This window comes from Nycticebus coucang, chromosome X (genome assembly GCF_027406575.1).
Source record: "Nycticebus coucang isolate mNycCou1 chromosome X, mNycCou1.pri, whole genome shotgun sequence".
NCBI classification, from domain to species: domain Eukaryota; kingdom Metazoa; phylum Chordata; class Mammalia; order Primates; family Lorisidae; genus Nycticebus; species Nycticebus coucang.
Genome location: NC_069804.1, coordinates 113,400,493 through 113,418,573, shown reverse-complemented (window position 1 = coordinate 113,418,573; position 18,081 = coordinate 113,400,493).

Genomic DNA, 18,081 nt, shown 5'->3' with positions numbered 1-18,081 from the left:
GATCGATGGGCACTTGGGCTTTTTCCATGACTTAGCAATTATGAATAGGGTTGCAATAAATATTCTTTTTTTTTTTTTTTTTTTGTAGAGACAGAGTGTCACTTTATGCCCCTCGGGTAGAGTGCCATGGCATCACACAGCTCACAGCAACCTCCAACACCTGGGCTTAAGCGATTCTCTTGCCTCAGCCTCCCAAGTAGCTGGGACTACAGGCGCCCGCCACAACGCCCAGCTATTTTTTTTTTGGTTGCAGTTCAGCCGGGGCCGGGTTTGAACCAGCCACCCTCGGTATATGGTGCCGGCGCCTTACCGACTGAGCCACAGGCGCCGCCCTGCAATAAATAGTCTAATACAAATATCTTTGTTATGATGTGATTTTTGGTCTTCTGGGTATATGCCCAGTAGAGGGATTACAGGATTGAATGGCAGATCTATTTTTAGATCTCTACGTGTTCTCCATATCTCTTTCCAAAAGGAATGTATTTTTTTATTTTATTTTATTTTTGAGACAGTCTCAAGCTGTCGCCCTGGGTAGAATGCCGTGGCATCATATCTCAAAGCAACCTCCAAATGGGGCTCAAGTGATCCTCTTACCTTAGTTTTTCTATTTTTTTTTTTTTTTTTTTTGCAGTATGGACAGGGTCTTGATTTTGCTTAGGTTGGAAAGTTTTAAACGAGAAAGCTTTGCAAGGGAGAGGCAGTGAGAGTGGAGCCTGAGTGCATCAGCCAGAGGTTTCCAATATTTTCTACCCTCCTGGCAGAAGTGCCTTCCTAGGTCTCTACCCTCTCAGAGAGGAATTCCAACCCCTGAGTGAGCAGAAGAGAAATACACATATAAGAGTGTGAACATCTGGGATGAAGTAAGCATAAAGCAAAGAAGCATACATGTATATAAATAAACTACCAAGCAAAGAGTTGTAATTTTTATTTTTTATGAAAGAGTATCGCATGAGACTTTTCCTAAACTGGTAATTTTTTGTCAATTTGTTATTGATATTCTCAAGGGTTTCAACAAATTCACCTAATTACAAAGTATTAAACACTATAAAATGTATATTTTGGAGATTAAAACCATTCTGCAACTTCTATCTATATTATCCCTTTACCATGCACTAAAAATATCCACTTTAAATAGATTGGTGGGCTGGGCATGGAGGCTGACATCTGTAATCCTAGAATTTTGGGAAGCCGAGGTGGGAGAATCAATCAAGGCCAAGAGTTCAAGACCAACCTCAGCAAGAGTGAGATACCTGTCTCTACAAAAAATAATAATAATAATATGTGGTGGCATGCCTCTGTAATCCCAGATATTTGGGAGACTGAGGCAGGAGGATTACTCAAGCCCAGAAGTTTAAGGTTGCTGTGAGCTATGATGTGCCACTGCACTCTGCCCTGGGAGACACAGCAAGAATCTGTCTTAAATAAATAATGTTTTAGGTGTGCAATGTGTTTATTTGAAATATTTGTAAGTAACATACGTATATATATATATATATCTACACACATGCAAATATATTCTTTTTAAAATTTGCTGTCACATAAATTTTCTCCAAAGTGGATTTTTCACATATTGTGACATCTCCAGATTTTCATTTCTTTAGCCAATGTGGTTGGATGCTGTGCAGAAATTTATTACAGAATCATTTTGATATTTAGGTAAATTAATTGTTGATCTTTGTTACCCTCTGTCCTGGTTAGAAAAAGTCCTCTATGCATAGATATAGTAACACAAAGTATGCAATATTGTTTGCAAGTATGGTCTCCAAGTTTTTCACATTTTAATTATTTTTTTGATAGTATACAAAGCATTTCTAAACTTTTATTCAATCTATGACAAAGATGAGATAGGTCGGCCAGGTGCAGTACAGGTCATGCCTGTAATCCAAGCACTTGGAGGGAGGCTGAAGCAGGTGGATTGCCTGAGCTCAGGAATTTGAAACAAGCCTGAGCAAGAGCACACCATCTCTAGTAAAAATAGAAAAATTAGCCAGGTGTTGTGGTGGGTGCCTGTAGTCCCAGCTACTTGGGAGGCTGAGGCAAGAGGATTTCTTGAGTCCCAGAATTTGAGGTTGCTATGAGCTATAATGAAACCACAGCATTCAACTCAGGGCTACAAAGGGAGAGTCTTTCTCGGAAAGAAAAGAAAAAATAAAGGTCAATCTTTGAGGGTAAAGTTAGACCAGAAGAACACAGTGGGAGTAGGAAGGAAGGAAAGGGGCCAAGGAAACTAGGAGAGTCCTGAGAGTAGGTCCAGTTCAGGAGAGGGAGCAGTGCGGGACCTGGGAGGGGACTCTGCAGGCACTCACCTTCCTTGAACATCCCGTTGACAGAAAAGCAGAGCATCCTTTCCTGAAAAGGACCCTCCTTAACTTCCCACCCACCTCAGGCTTTCGGGGCCTGCCTGAGAAAGGAAGCAAGCACTCACCGTGCGGAACCACATGTCTACCAGGAAGGAGATGAGGTCATATTGAGTTTTGGGCAACAAGCTGAAGGTGTGCACAATGTCACATTTTGTGTGTTTTAGCAGCTGCCTCTTCAGGTCTGTGAGGGGAGGAGAAGCAAAGATCATGGGCTGCCACACCCTGGACCAGGGTCCCTATCAATGTCCCCTTCACACCCCCTTTACCCAGCCTGGTCATCCCCGTCACACACTCACAGGGAGCCTTGAGCATTTTTATATTCCTGTTTTCCTTGAAGTACTCACACAAGCTGCTCCTATGAGAGAAAGAGGAACAGGGGATGGTGGTCCAGCTAGTGTGGATTTTCCAAGAGGTGACCAATGTTTACTGGGAAGCCTGCCTCTTGTCATCAACCCAGTGTGCACTATCATGTACCTTTCACCTGAATTTGATCAGGCCCCCTCTTCTCACTTTAATTTTTGAGTTTCAAGATCTTGACTTTTGGGGCCTTCAAACAGGCCATCTAGCAGGTGTAGTTTGTTGTGCAAGTTCAAGGATAATATCTTTCTCTTTTTATTTTTTAATTTTTTTTACTAAATCATGGCTGTGTACAATAATGCAATCATGAGGGTGCAGCTGTAAAGAAAAATGGAGACTATACCCCAAGAATGGAATATCTTTCTTTTTTTTATTTCACGTTAATGTGAGGATATAAGCAACCAGGTCACTATATTTGAATTTTTTAGGTAAAGTTCCTTTTGTAGTTGTGCCCCACACCCAAAAAGTGTGCTGTAAAAACCTACATTGTGCCCATTAAGTGGGAGCACCTCAAACCTCCCTCCTCCCCTCTCCCCCATTCCTTTTCCCCATAATTTAAATTGAAATGAGTTTTTCTCCTCTGTGGGCATGTATTAGATCACCTACTAGCTTCATATTACTATTAAGTACATTACATATTTGCTTTTCCATTCTTGTGATACTTTACTAAGAAGAATGTGTTCATCTCCATTCAGGTTAACACAAAAGTTGTAAATTCACCATCATTTTTATGGCTGAATAGTAAGTATTTCATGGTATATATATACACACCACAGTTTGTTAATCCATTCCTAGGTTGATGGGCATCTTTTGAGGAAGAAGAGTTATATTGACTGTTACTATCTAGGTCTTCGGAGACAAAACTTTCTTCTTCCTTTTGCATTTTATTGATTTGTTCTCCTCCCTCATTATTTAACCCTTTTAAGAACATTGGGAATAACAGGGAAAATAACGTCTACTAATTTCTCTGAAGGCTTATTAAGAAAAGTGTTCAGGGGCGGTGCCTGTGGCTCAAAGGAGTAGGGCGCCGACCCCATATACTGGAGGTGGTGGGTTCAAACCCGGTCCCAGCCAAAAACTGCAATAAATAAATAAATAAATAAATATAAATTAAAAAAAGAAAAGTGTTCAGAAGAATAAATGATAAGTATGAATCTCCTAAAAAGACCACTGGAGAGAGAACCAGACCCATCTCTCTTTACGGAACTTTGGGTAGACCACTTCCATTCTTGTGTCGGCCACTTTTATATAGAACGGGCGAAACTACTACATTTGCATGTGTGTGTGTTTGTGTGTAGTAATAAAGATGTAGAAAACTGCTAATATTGTTGAGTTAGGGGAGTAATCATATAGAGAGTTTTCTTCACTACATTTTTGTTTCATAATTTAAAAAAGCTTCTCATATAATATTTTAATTTCACAATTCAAATATACAAATTGTGTTTGAAAAATATTCCGTCATTTAAATTTTTACACAATTTACAGACTTCTGACTTTCAGAAGCATTTCTGGTAATTCATCATTCAGATATTCTTGTTGCCTAGATTTTTAAAATGTTATTATAAAAACACTTAGAGTTATTTAAATTGTAATAAAATGTATTTTGAACTATTTAATACATACCAAATAATGTCAGAATATTTCTAGTTATTTCAGATTAAAGATTTTCTTTTATGCCAATAATTTTGTCAACAGACCTTTATTGGGTACCTCTATGTGTCGGAGAATAATACTTGGTGTTAAGTGTAAAGATAGGTAAGATGTGATAATGTCTATAGCCAGCATAGATTACAAAAGTGTGTACAAGATAGATACCTTAGTATGTAATGCCCTCAGAGAAAAAAGAACTATATTTATTCTGTATTTTCATAAGTAGCATGTGTATAACTATAATGATAAAGAATGCTGGAGTCAGACCAAAGGGTGTAAAGAAGTTTTATGAAAACTTAATCCTAAACCTTTAATGAATTATAAAACCCAGCTTCCATAGGTGTCACAAGACTTCACAGGATGGCATATGGAAAACTATTACCTAGAGTACCCTGTATAAAATTAAAAATGCTGGTTCTCTTGTCTTCAATCCCTGATATTTCAAATCATACATGAAATTTAAAGTCACTTTTAAAGCAAATCCTGATTTATGAAACACAGAGTAAAATATACAAGGCTAGGAGCAGAATTACTACTCTGTTAGTGAGCCTATGGAGTAATTTTATTCTACTTTTTCCCCACTGTAAATAGTTTTTAGTCTAAAAGAGCTATGTAGATGATGTATACAAGCTGTATCTTTCTATATGATTAACTCAGACCACAACTTGCTTTGATGTTGAATTCTATATATAATTTCATACATTCTGTTGTTGCAGGAGGGCATTTCCAAGCTGGTACAGTAATGTTATTTAGAAATAACATTCTATTATTTTTCTTGTTTACTAAGTCTCCTTGTGTATAATGTGACCTGGTAAAGTTTAGTTATGAGGGCCTTTCAACATTTTGTTTTAAATCCAGAAAGCTCCACTGATGGAGGGAATAACTAAGATCTTAAGAATATTTGAGAAAATTGCATGGGCTTGTCAGAACTTGCTTTTACCTCAGACCTAATTAGCAACAAATCTTTCCCTTTTAAGTGACTAGAGAATGATCTATAAGACTCTGTGCTCTAAAATTTCATGATTCAAAGTCGATAGAGTTTTCTTAAGAGATAAACCTTTTTGATGATATCAGCAGTGATTCTAAACCTTTAACCTTCACTTCAGAGTACTAAATTATGTCTTTAGCAATTATTAAAGCTCAAATCTGTACTTAAAGTAATTTATGTAGTAACAAATCTTTAAAGGAGTATGCTTTTCGCAGCTTTTACTCAAGTTCACAATATTGGTAAATAAGAAATATTTCTGCCTGGCCAAATATTCACTAACTTCTTTTCTACCACAGTCTGAGGTAAGGAAGGAAGTACAATATTCTGTAAATTTTAGTTGCACTTTTAATTAAAATTCTTATTTGTCCTCACTTATATTCTCAATATGAACTCATTTTTAATTCTTTCCCACACAGAATTCCTCAGTTGTTTTGAATAATCCAATACACACAAAAATTAACATTAAAAAAGGTAACCGGAGTCAAGTTTGTACAGTCTTTTAAAAGAGGCCCTGTTGGTTCCGGGCCTGTGGCTCAAGAGGTTAAGGCGCCAGCCACATACACCTGAGCTGGCGGGTTCGAATCCAGCCTGGGCCTGCCAAACAACAATGACGGGTGCAACCAAAAAATAGCTGGGCGTTGTGGCGGGTCCCTGTAATCCCAGCTACTTGGGAGGCAGAGGCAGGAGAATCACTTGAGCCCAGGAGTTGTAGGTTGCTGTGAGCTGTAATGCCATGGCACTCTACCCAGGGTGACAGCTTGAGGCTCTGTCTCAAAAAAAAAAAAAAAAAAGAGGTCCTGTCGATATGAAGAAACTGAGGTAAGAGAGTATAGTAATTAACATGCCAGGCATGTTCTAAGTGTCTTACTTAAATTATTTTAATCTTCATGATTAGCCTATACAGTAGATATAATTAATATCCCTGTGGTACGGAAGAAGAAAATTGAGGCACAGTAAGCTTCCCAAGGTTATACTGTTATTATAAACCCAGGAGCAAAACACTACTTTATAAGGGCTTTGTGTGAGACAAATATACTTTGAATGGATCCTTAGTAATTCTGATTTTATTGTGGGATTGGGATAAGGGTGGAGGCAGTGATCTGCTTAAGCCAACTCATACTTGGTCATAAGGGATGATGGTACAATTTTAAGGAATTTGACAACTGACTGACTTCACTATTTAAAATTGATAGGTTGAAACTGGCCATGGAGAGTGTATTTATGTCAAGGAAATCAGAAAATATTATAAATCAGCTTCCCCTTTTGTAGTGATAGATGAATAACATTCAGGAGTGGACCACTAAGTAGAGGCCAGGTATTAGTATTATGAAAAACTCTTCAAGTGATCCTAAGATGCAGTTGGAGTTGGGAACTATTTTGGTAGCCTACTAACTATAGTTTCTCCAAGGGATGAGATCAGAGGAGGGAGAAGATAGGATGTTCACTATTTACCGTATTTGATAGGCACATGAATTTCTTTCATAAAATAATTTGCCAAATTTAAAGAAAACAATAAAGAGGCCAGGCGCGGTGGTCCACACCTGTAATCCTGGCACTCTTGAAGGCTGAGGCAGGTGGATTGCTTGAGCTCAGAACTTTGAGACCAGCCTAAGCAAGAGCGAGATCCCATCTCTACTAAAAATAGAAAAACTAGCCAGGTGTTGTGACAGGTGCCCGTAGTCCCAGCTACTTGGGAGGCCAAGGCAAGAGGATTGCTCAAGCACAAGAATTTGAGGTTGCTGTGAGCTAGGAAGCTACAGCCCTCTACCCAGGGCGACAGAATGAGACTTTGTCTCAAAAAAAAAAAAAAGAAACCAATAAAGGAATATATATATAATTTTCAAAGTTACTTCTGTCTTTTACTTGCAGTTATAGAAACAGCACCTAGTGTAATATTTAGGGTGTAGCAAATGTATGGACATGGAAGGCAATTAGGGAAAGTTCTTTGCCATAGTCTATGAAGAAAAGTTAAAAGTAGCATAGATTCAGTTTTGTAAACAACCAAGAATGAATTTCAGTTAGTAGACAGAACCCACCTCTAGGGTAAAGTGTTTTTGTGGCTCTTGTTTTCATTTGGGAGATGAAGATCCAGAAAAGTCAGCTGTCAGATACAGAGAGGTTTAACACCAGAGAACTGTAGCCCAGAGACATGAAACCAGACATGAGTTGATTGGCAAGAAGCAGGAGGAAACTTAGTCATGGAGAAATTTAAACCTAAGTAAGGCGACAGAATGAGAAAAATATGAGGAAGAAAGACTGAGGCCAATTTCCTAGAACTGGGAGGCAAAGCCTCAGTTAACTTGGCTAAGATTAGGAGAGGACCCGCAACAAAGGTAGCCTGACTATCGGCCTAAACCTAAGTTTGCACCACAGTTGCGGGAACAAAGATGATAAGGCAGCCAGCCTAAAATTCGTAGAAACAGAGTGTCCAGAAAATTTGTTACATATAATCTCATGTTAGCAATTGCGATACTTTAAGAATTATAGTTATTTCTTATGATAAAACTTCAGTTACACAAGACAAAAAGAAAATGCCATTACATTTGGTTAACATGATGAATTTGCACCATCCCCTATTACCTTTTGGCTTTTATGTGACACAAATATTTTATTTCGTCCTACTTCATTATTTTTAGCAACGACCAATTAGTGTAGTAAAAATGAATAAATAAATAAAATTAAAGGATAGATGTAGCCAGAACAGGGTGGACTTTAAAGATAAAGAATATACTTGTTTATCTTATAAAAGCTAGAATACAAAGGGACAGTGTGGCCTCATTGTGTTCATACAATGATGAAGTTATTTTTAAATTTTCAGTCAACACAGTAGAGAAAACTTTTGACTCTATAAAGCAACTCTTAATGCTGAACACTAAGTGATGTGTTGATAAACCAAAAAAGAACTATCAAATCCTGTTAAGGAAATTTTTTAAGTTTACTCATGCATCCCTTGAAAGCTTAATCATTTGCTTAAATGTAATAAGAAATAGTACTGACAGATCAAGTGAAGTTACTACCCGCAAAACCTCAAATTCATGGGACAGACACTGTGGTAGTGCTTCCTACATAGCAGATGGTCAATGATTATTTAATTGAAAGGATGGTAGCTAGCAATCTGTATATTGAAAATCACTGGGGAAGAACTGAGACATTCCAGAAGGAATTCATGTGATCCTTCAGAGAAGGTTCTTCATGAAGGCATTTAATAACTGTGACGTATCAATTAGAATAGGCTATAATACTCAATTATTTAATCAAACACCAATCTAGGCATTGCTGTGAAGGTATTTTGTAGATGTGATTAACATCTGAAGTCAATTGGTTTTAAATAAAGATTTACCTCAATGGTGTGGATAGGCCTCATCTAATCAGCTAAAAGGCCTTAAGCAGTGGTTCTCAACCTTCCTAATGCCACGACCCTTTAATACAATTTTTCATGTGACCCCCAACCATAAAATTATTTTCATACACCTGTATTTGTACGGGGTGTATGTGATGGTTTTAGGCGACCCCTGTGAAAGGGTCGTTCAACCCCACAGATTGAGAACTGCTGCCTTAAAGCAAAAAAAGTGAAGTTTCTCAGAAGAAGAAAAAAAATTGTCTGTAAGACTGTATCAGTTCCTGTATGAGTCTGCTGGTCTGCTCTATTAATATGAACTTCAGCCTTGCAAGACTGTGCAGTTGCATAATACAATTCTTTAAATAAAATTCTTTAAAATTCATATTATTTGAAAAGAAATACATGCTGATTCTTTTTCTCTGGAGAACCCTGATTGTTACAGTCACTTACTAGAGTGAAACAGAGGACCTTGGCTTATCACTTACTAAGACAGTATGTGCTTCAGACATCTTGAAATAGTATTATCTTTCTTTTTTTTTTTTTTTTGAGACACAGTCTCACTTTGTCGCCCTGGGTAGAGTGCCAGGACCAGATGTGCCAGATGTCACAGCTCACAGCAACCTTGGGCTTAAGCAATTCTCCTGCCCCAGCTTCCAAAGTAGCTGGGACTACAGGCGCCCGCCCCAATGCCTGGCTATTGTTTGTTGCAACTGTCATTGTTGATTTTAGCTGACCCGGGCTAGGTTCGAACCTGCCAGCCTCGGTGTATGTGCCTGACGCCCTACTCACTGAGCTACGGGTGCCTCCATCTTTCTATTCTTTTAAGTAAAGCATTGAACATACTTCATGCCGTATGTGGGACTGTAGTGACTTATTACTTTATTAATTTATTTAAAAATATAGTTATCAAAATTTATTTATCCTAGGTCAGGTTAACTCCACCTGTGATTTTTTTCTACCCCTCTAATTTTCATTTTCTATTTTGACAATCTAGTATTCAATCTCAGCAGAAATATAAAAATAAAATGGACATACTAATATCATGTAAAAATAGAATCTACAGGAAGCCAGCATAACTCAGAATTCTTTTAAGGATTTGTTGTTATATTTCTGTTTTTCTTAAAATTTGTTTTATTAATATATATTTGTGTGTATTTTGTAAACTCCTATATCTTCAAATGTCGGGAACAGAGGTTAAATCATGTTAATCCTTATTTATTCTCTTTTTATTTTTCCACTAAGAGTTAAGCACCTACTTGATGCCAAACACTGTTCTAGACACTTGGGAAACATTGAGGACAGACACTGGGGGATGGGTGTGGACAATAGTCTGGAGACGAATAATACATAGTAAACAAAATAAATAAGTATATTACGTAACATATTTAAGATCATAAATGCTAAATAAAAAACAAAAACACATGAAATGAAATCAGGAGTGTGGGCTGAGAGAAAGTGTGAACTGCAATTTAAGGAATGTGGTTTAGGTAGGCCTCATGAAGAGGGTAGCATTTAAAAATTAAAATAAGTGAAAAAAACGAACTCATGGAGATGGAGAGCAGAATGATGATTATCAGAGGCTGGGAAAGGTAGCAGAAAGTTGGTAGGTATGAAATGAGGATGGTTAACGGGTACAAAAATACAGGTACAATGAATAACATCTAGTATTTTGCAGTGCAATAGGGTAACTATAGTTAAATATACAATAATTTATTGTATATTTAAAAATAACTAAAGGGTGGAATTGGAATGTTCCTAACACAAAGAAATGATAAATATTTGAGGTGATAGATATCCCATATATTCTGACTTGACCATTACATATTGCATGTCTGTATCAAAATATCACATGTACCCTATATATGTACAACTTTTTTATCCAGAATAATTATAAATAGAAAAATCTAAAAAAATAAAGGAGATAAGGAAGTTAGCGAAGAAGGCATCAGAAGAACAAGGACAAACAGTGTGCTGTCCTGCTTAAGGATTAACATGGAGTGTGGCTGGAGCACTCAGAAAGGAGAACATGGTAAGAGATGAGGTCATAGAAGTGGGTATCCAATTGTATATGGCCTTATAGGTCATAGTAAGGTTTTATTCTGATTGAAATGAGAAGCTGTGGTGCCTCCTGATCCACTCCCCTCCCTCTTCTAACCCATTCTCTGCCTCAGAATCTTATTTAGATTGAATCAATAGATTCCCTTGTCTTTTATCTTTGAGTTCTGTTCAGCTGATGAGCAATCCCAGAAAGAGACAGTGGCAAGGGAGAAGAGAAAAGTACAGGTATTTATTAGTTACCAGGCTCCCTCCCAATGGGGTTGTTTCACGTTGGCTGCATCCTTGTACTGAATTTCACAGATTTTGTCAATCTGCTCCTCTCTATATAATACTCTCCTTCTGGTTTCCAGTAACTGCTCCTTCCTTTACACCTTTCAGGCTAGGGATATAACAACTAACTTGGCACAGCCTAGGGCAGTGATTTTCAACCATTGTTGTGCCGTGAGGATCTTTGTTACATGTGCTGAAAAATTTTTAAAGATTGTTAATTAAATAGTTTTTGAAGGAAGTTCAAAGCACAGTAAGTATTTTTATTTTACTATTGTTTTTGACCAACAGAGTGTGCTGCAGAAGTTTAACTGAACTATAGGTTCAAATGTGCACTGAGACAAAAGAGGTTGAGAAACACTGCCCAGGGTATTGAATTATTTTTTGAAGTTTGCCTACAGTCTGCTGAAACTTTTGTAAAGAGTATTTTATTAAACCTTTAAATCATCCTAACTTGGGCACATTATCTGTTTCTTATTGGGACCCCAATAGATTTGGAAGCCATTTGAGGGACTGTTGGCATGTATAAAAGTGGAATGATTGTTTTCAATATTCTTATTCTATTCAAACCGCCTCCTTATTTTAATTTTCTCCTTTTTAGAAAATTCATATTCAAAATGAAATAAAAATAAAAATATATATTGAGTACCTATAAGGTGACAGACACTATAACAGTTGCTGGGGATATAGTAGTGAACAAATAAAGCAAATCCATGTACTTATAGAAGCGAGTTGGAAGGGCGGCACCTGTGGCTCAGTCGGTAAGGCGCGGGCCCCATATACAGAGGGTGGCGGGTTCAAACCCGACCCCCGCCAAACTGCAACCAAAAAATAGCTGGGCGTTGTGGCGGGCGCCTGTAGTCCCAGCTACTTGGGAGGCTGAGGCAAGAGAATCGCTTAAGCCCAGGAGTTGGAGGTTGCTGTGAGCTGTGTGAGGCCACGGCACTCTACAGAGGGCCATAAAGTGAGACTCTGTCTTTACAAAAAAAAAAAGAAGAAGCGAGTTGGTGCTGGCAGACAGTATTTAAATAAATAAATACAGTAGAACCTCCATAGTTGACCACCTCCTTACTTTGACCACCTCAAATTGACCTACTTTCATAGACTGGACATGCACCACATGTATGTATCAATACAGTAAGCCTAGTTCCTTATGTTGACCACCTCCATATGTTGGCCAGTTTGTTATAGTCAACTTACAGATGTTCTACTGTATGTGGTGTGTCACAAGAAGAAACATTCTCAGTACAAAATAAAGTAGGAATAGGGGTAGGTTTTGCTGTTACAGGGGATAAGTTTACCATTTCAACGTTATTGATTTATCCTATTTATATTCTTCTTAACTTTGTTTTTATTTTCATATATTTATTTTATTTGTGCAAATTGATGGGGTACATAAGAAAAGTTTTTACATGTATCTAATATGTAGAGATCAAGTCAGGGTATTCAGAGTGTCCATTTACTGAGTACAATATATTTTTTATTAAGTACAGTCATCTTACTGTGCTATCAAACATTGAATTTATTACTTTCATCTTACTGTATGTTTGCACTCTTTAAACAGCTTCTTTTCATCTTTCCTTTTACCCCTGCTCACATTTCTCCATCTGTGTTATCTATTTTCCACTCTCTGTCCCCATATGTTCAAATATTTTAGCTCTCATGTATACATGAGAAAATGTTATGTTTGTCCTTTTATGCCTAGCTTGTTTCACTTAAGGCAATGATTTCAGTTCATTTATATTACTGCAAATGACATTATTTTATTCTTTTTTTTTTTTTTTTTTGCAGTTTTTGGCCAGGGCTGGGTTTGAACCCGCCACCTCCAACATATGGGGCTGGTGCCCTACTCCTTTGAGCCACAGGCGCCACCAAACATTATTTTATTCTTTTTATGGCTGAATAGAACTCCATTGTGTATACATACCCTATATTTTTATCCTCTCATTAACTGTTTGCTTTTAAATTCTATTTTTAAAAAATACCCATAAATAAAACTATATACTTCAACCAACTGTTCTTTAATAAAGCAGACAAAAATGTACATTGAGGAAAAGACACACCTTTAAATAAATGGTGTTGGGAAAATTTAATAGCCATATGCAGAAGAACAAAACTGGTTTCCTATCACTCATCATATATAAAAATCAACATGATGAGTTAAAGACTTAAATGTAGGACCTGAAACAATAAAAATCCTAGAAGAAAATCTGGGAAAAACACTTCTGGATATAGGTCTGCACAAAGAATTCATGACTGAGACCCCAAAAGAAATGCAATAAAAACAAAAATGGAAATATGAGACTTATTTAAACTAAAAAGCTTCTTATAGCCGGGCGTTGTGGCAGGCGCCTGTAGTCCCAGCTGCTCGGGAGGCTGAGGCAGGAGAATAGCGTAAGCCCAAGAGTTAGAGGTTGCTGTGAGCCGTGTGACGCCACGGCACTCTACCCGAGGGCGGTACAGTGAGACTCTGTCTCTACAAAAAAAAAAAAAAAAAAGCTTCTGCACAGTAAAATAAGTAATCAACACAATAGGCTACCTATAGAATGGAAAAAAAAATTCACAAACTGCATGTCTGACAAAGGATTAATATCCAGGATCCGCAAGGAATTCAACTCAGCAAGAAAAAACAAACAATCCCATGAAGAAGTGTGAAAATGACATTAATAGACATTTTATAAAAGAAAACACGCAGGGCGGTGCCTGTAGCTCAAAGGAGTGAGGTGCCGGCCCCATATGCCAGACGTGGTGGGTTCAAGCCCAGTCCCGGCCAAAAACTGCAAAAAGAAAAAAGAAAAAAAGAAGAAGATATGCAAATGGCCAAAAAACATATTTAAAAAGTTCAACATTACTAATCATCAGTAAAATGCAAATTAAAAGCACAATAAGGTATGGCCTTCTTACTCTATTTAGAATGGCTATTATTACAAAGTCAAAAAAGAATCAATATTGGCATGCATGCATTGAAAACAGAATTTTTACGTTGTTGATGGGAATATAAATTAATAGAATTTTTATGGAGATTATCTGGAGATTTCTCAAAGAACTACATGTGGATGCACCATTTGATCCTGCAGATCCCATTACTGGATAGGTACCCAGAGGAAAATAAGTCATTAAAAAGATACTTGCACTTGTGAGTTTATCACAGCAGCACAATTCACAGTCACAAAGATTTGGAATCAGTTTAAATGCCATCAATGGATGAGTGTATAAAGAACATATGGTATATATACCATGGAGTACTACTCAGTGATAAGAAAGAATGAAATAATGTCTTTCACAGCAACTTGAATGGAACTAGAGGCCATTATCCTAAGTGAAGTGACCCAGGAACAGAAAAATAAATGCCACATGTTGTCACCTACAAGTGGGAGCTAAATTATGGCTACACAAGGACACACAGAGTGGCATAATGGACATGGAACATTCACAATGGGGGAGGGCTAGAGGAAGTGGGGGATGAAAAATTACCAATGGGATACAATGTACACTACTTAGGTGATAGGTAAGTCAAAAGCCTGGACTCCAACACAATACAATATATACATGTAATGGAATTCAACTTGTACCCCCTAAATCTATTCAAATTATAAAAGTAAAAAATAAAGATTCATTGAGATATATTCACATACCATACAATTCTTTTTTTTTTTAGACAGAGTCTCATTTTGTTGCCCTTGCTAGAGTGCCATGGCGTCATAGCTCACAGCAGCCTCAAACTCTTGGGCTCAAGTGATTCTCTTGCCTCAGGCTCTCAAGTAGCTGGGACTATAGGTGTCTGCTACAACTCCGGGCTATTTTTAGAGATGTGGGGGGTCTCGCTCTTGCTCAGGCTGGTCTTGAACCCATGAGCTCAGGCAATCCACACACCTTGGCCTCACAAGTGCTAGGATTACAGGCGTGAGCCACCGCACCCAGCCACATTTCATTCATTTTAATGTATACAATTCAAAGGTTTGCATATATACACAGATATATATATATATACACACACAACTATCACAACAGCTGATTTTAGAACATTTTACTCATTTTTTAGCTATCAATCCTCTATTTTCCTGTCCCACCTCCTAGCCCTAAGTAATAACTTTTCTACTAAATTTTCCTACAGATTTATTTGTTCTTGTCTTTCATATTGATTAAATAGTATACCGTATGGAGTTTTTGTAACAGACATGTTTCACTCAATATGCTTTAAAGGTTCACCCATGTTATAACATGTATTATTACTTATTTTTATAATACATATATATTTTTATTTCAATAGATATGAGGGGTACAAGAGCAGTTTTGTGACATGGATATATTGTATGGTGGTGAAGTCTGGGCTTTTAGTGTACTCATCATCTGAATAGTGTACATTACATCTGTTAAGTAATTTTTCATCCCTCTCTCCTGCCCTCTTGCCTTTCCTATTCACCAGTATTTAGTATTCCACTCTGTACAATCACACATACCCACAGTTAAGCTCCCTCCCACTTATAAGTGAGAACATGTGGTATTTGATATTTTTATAATATATATTTTATTGTATGTATTTTATTTAGGTATTTCTCAGATGATGAGCATTTGGGTTGTTTCCACCTTTAGGCTCTTATGAGTAATATTGCTATAAACATTTAGGTACATGTTTCTTCATTGACATGTTTTCATTGTTCTTACGTATAGATCTAGAAATGGAATTTATGCCTCGTGCAGTATGATGTAATGACCAATTATGCGTCCTCAAAATTTATATGTTGAAATTTAACCCCCAGTGTGAAGTGGAACCTATGAGAGGTAATGAAGTCAGGAGGATAGAGCCCTTATGAATGGAATTAGTGCCTTCTAAGAAGAGGCCAGAGAAGTAGTTTGCCCTCTTTCTGCCATGTGAATGTACAATAAGAAGTCAGAAATCTGTAGCCTTGAGTAGGGCCCTCACCAGAACCTAACCATGATGGCACCCTGATCTTGGATTTCCAGCCTTCAGAACTGTGATAAATACACTTTTGTTTATAAGCCACCTAGTTTGTAATTTTGTTATAGCAGCTTGAAGTAAAACATATGGTAACTCTATGTTTAATAATTTGAGGAACTTTCAGATCGTTTTCCAAAGTGATAGGACCATTTTACATTTCCATCAGCAGTGCATAAGTGTTTCAATTTCTTCGCTTCGTTTCCAACACTCGTTATCTGACTTTCAGAGGGTAGCAATCCTAGTGTGTATGAAGTGGTATTATATTGTGATTTTAATTTGCATTTCCATGATGATGAATGATGTCTCATGTGTTTTATACGTTTCCTGACAATTTGTATATGTTCTTTGGAGACATCTATCTATTCGTATCCTCTACTCTTGTTTAATTGGTTTATTTTAATTATTAATATTGTCATAAGAGTAATTTATATATTCTGGATAAAATTTTCTTATCAGATATATGATTTTCAAATATTTTTTTCTGATATGTGGTTTTCTTTCTACTTTCATAATAGTGTCCTTTGAAACACAAAAGGTTTTAATTTGATAAAGTCTAATTTAACTCTTTTTTATGTTTATGGTTTTGGTCTTATGGTTAAAAATCCTTTGCAAATATCCAAGGTCATAATTTTTACCCCTATGTTTTCTTCTAAGTGTTTTATGGTTATTGCTCTTATATTTAGACTTTTAATCTGTTTTTAGTTAATGTTTCTATGTGGTGTGAGATAAAGGCCTAATTCCATTTTTGCATGTGTCTATTCAATTCTCCTAGGACATTTGTTAAAAAAAAAAATTCTTTTTGCACTGAATGGTCCTGGTACCATTACCAAAAATCAGTTGAATGAATTTATTTCTGTACTTTCAGTTTCATTCCATTGAGTAATGTGTATTCTTGTGTCAGTAGTACACTGTCTTGATTATTATTGGTCTATAATAAGTTTTAAAATTTGGAAGTGTGAGTCCTACTACTTTATTCCTTTCTTCAATATTTTTTTAGTTAACCTGGGACCCTTAAAATTTCAAGTGAATTTTAGAATCAGTTTGTCCATTTACAAAAAAACATCAGCTGGGATTCTGGAGCAAATTGTATCAGATCTGTAGATCAGTTTGGGGAGTATTGCCACCTTAACAATATTAAGTCTTCTGAACTGTGAATGTAGAGTATTTCTCCTTGAATGTTTATCATTCGGGTTAGTTTATTTGTTTATTTAATAGATTTGGGGATACAAGTGCAGTTTTGTATATTGATATATTATATAGTGCTAAAATCTAGCCATTTTGTATCATCATTTCCTAATTAGTGTATATACTACCATTATGTAATTTCTCATTGTATTCTCCCTCCCACTCTCCCCCATTGTGAGTCTCCAATGTCAATTATACCACTCTGTGTGCACTTGCATAGCCATAATTTAGCTCTCACTCACAAGTGAGAACATGTGGAATTTATTTATTTTTCTGTTTTTGAGTTTCCTCACTTAGGATAATGGCCTTTGGTTCCATCCAAGTTGCCTCAAAAGACATTATTTCATTCTTTCTTAAAAGTGGGTAGTACTTCATAGTGTACGTATGTGAACAAATATATACCACATTTTCTTTATCCACTCGTTTGTTGATGGACTCTAAGATTGATTCCATACCTTTGCAATTATGAATTGTGCTGATATAAACATATGAGTGCAGGTTTTTTAATTTTAATCTGCTTTGTAATTTCATATAAATTTTTATCTTGTTTTTTTTATTATTTCAAAATATTATGGGGATACATATGTTTTCGGTTACATGAATCACTTTTGCTATGCTTAAATCAGGGTTAGAAGTGTGTCTATCACCCAAATAGTGTTCACTGTACTTGTTAGGTAGGCTTTCATCCAACCCTTTCTCCACCCCCACCCCCAGTGGATTTCTACTGAATTTGATTTCCCTCTGTGCACATGTGTGATCATGATTTCAGTCCAATTTAATAGTGAGCACGTGTGGTGTTTATTTTTCCATTTTTTAGATAATTCACTTAGGATAATGGTATCCAGTTCCATCCAAGTTGCTGCTAAAGGTCTCAATTCATCCTTCTTAATGGCTGTGTCGTATTCCATATTATACA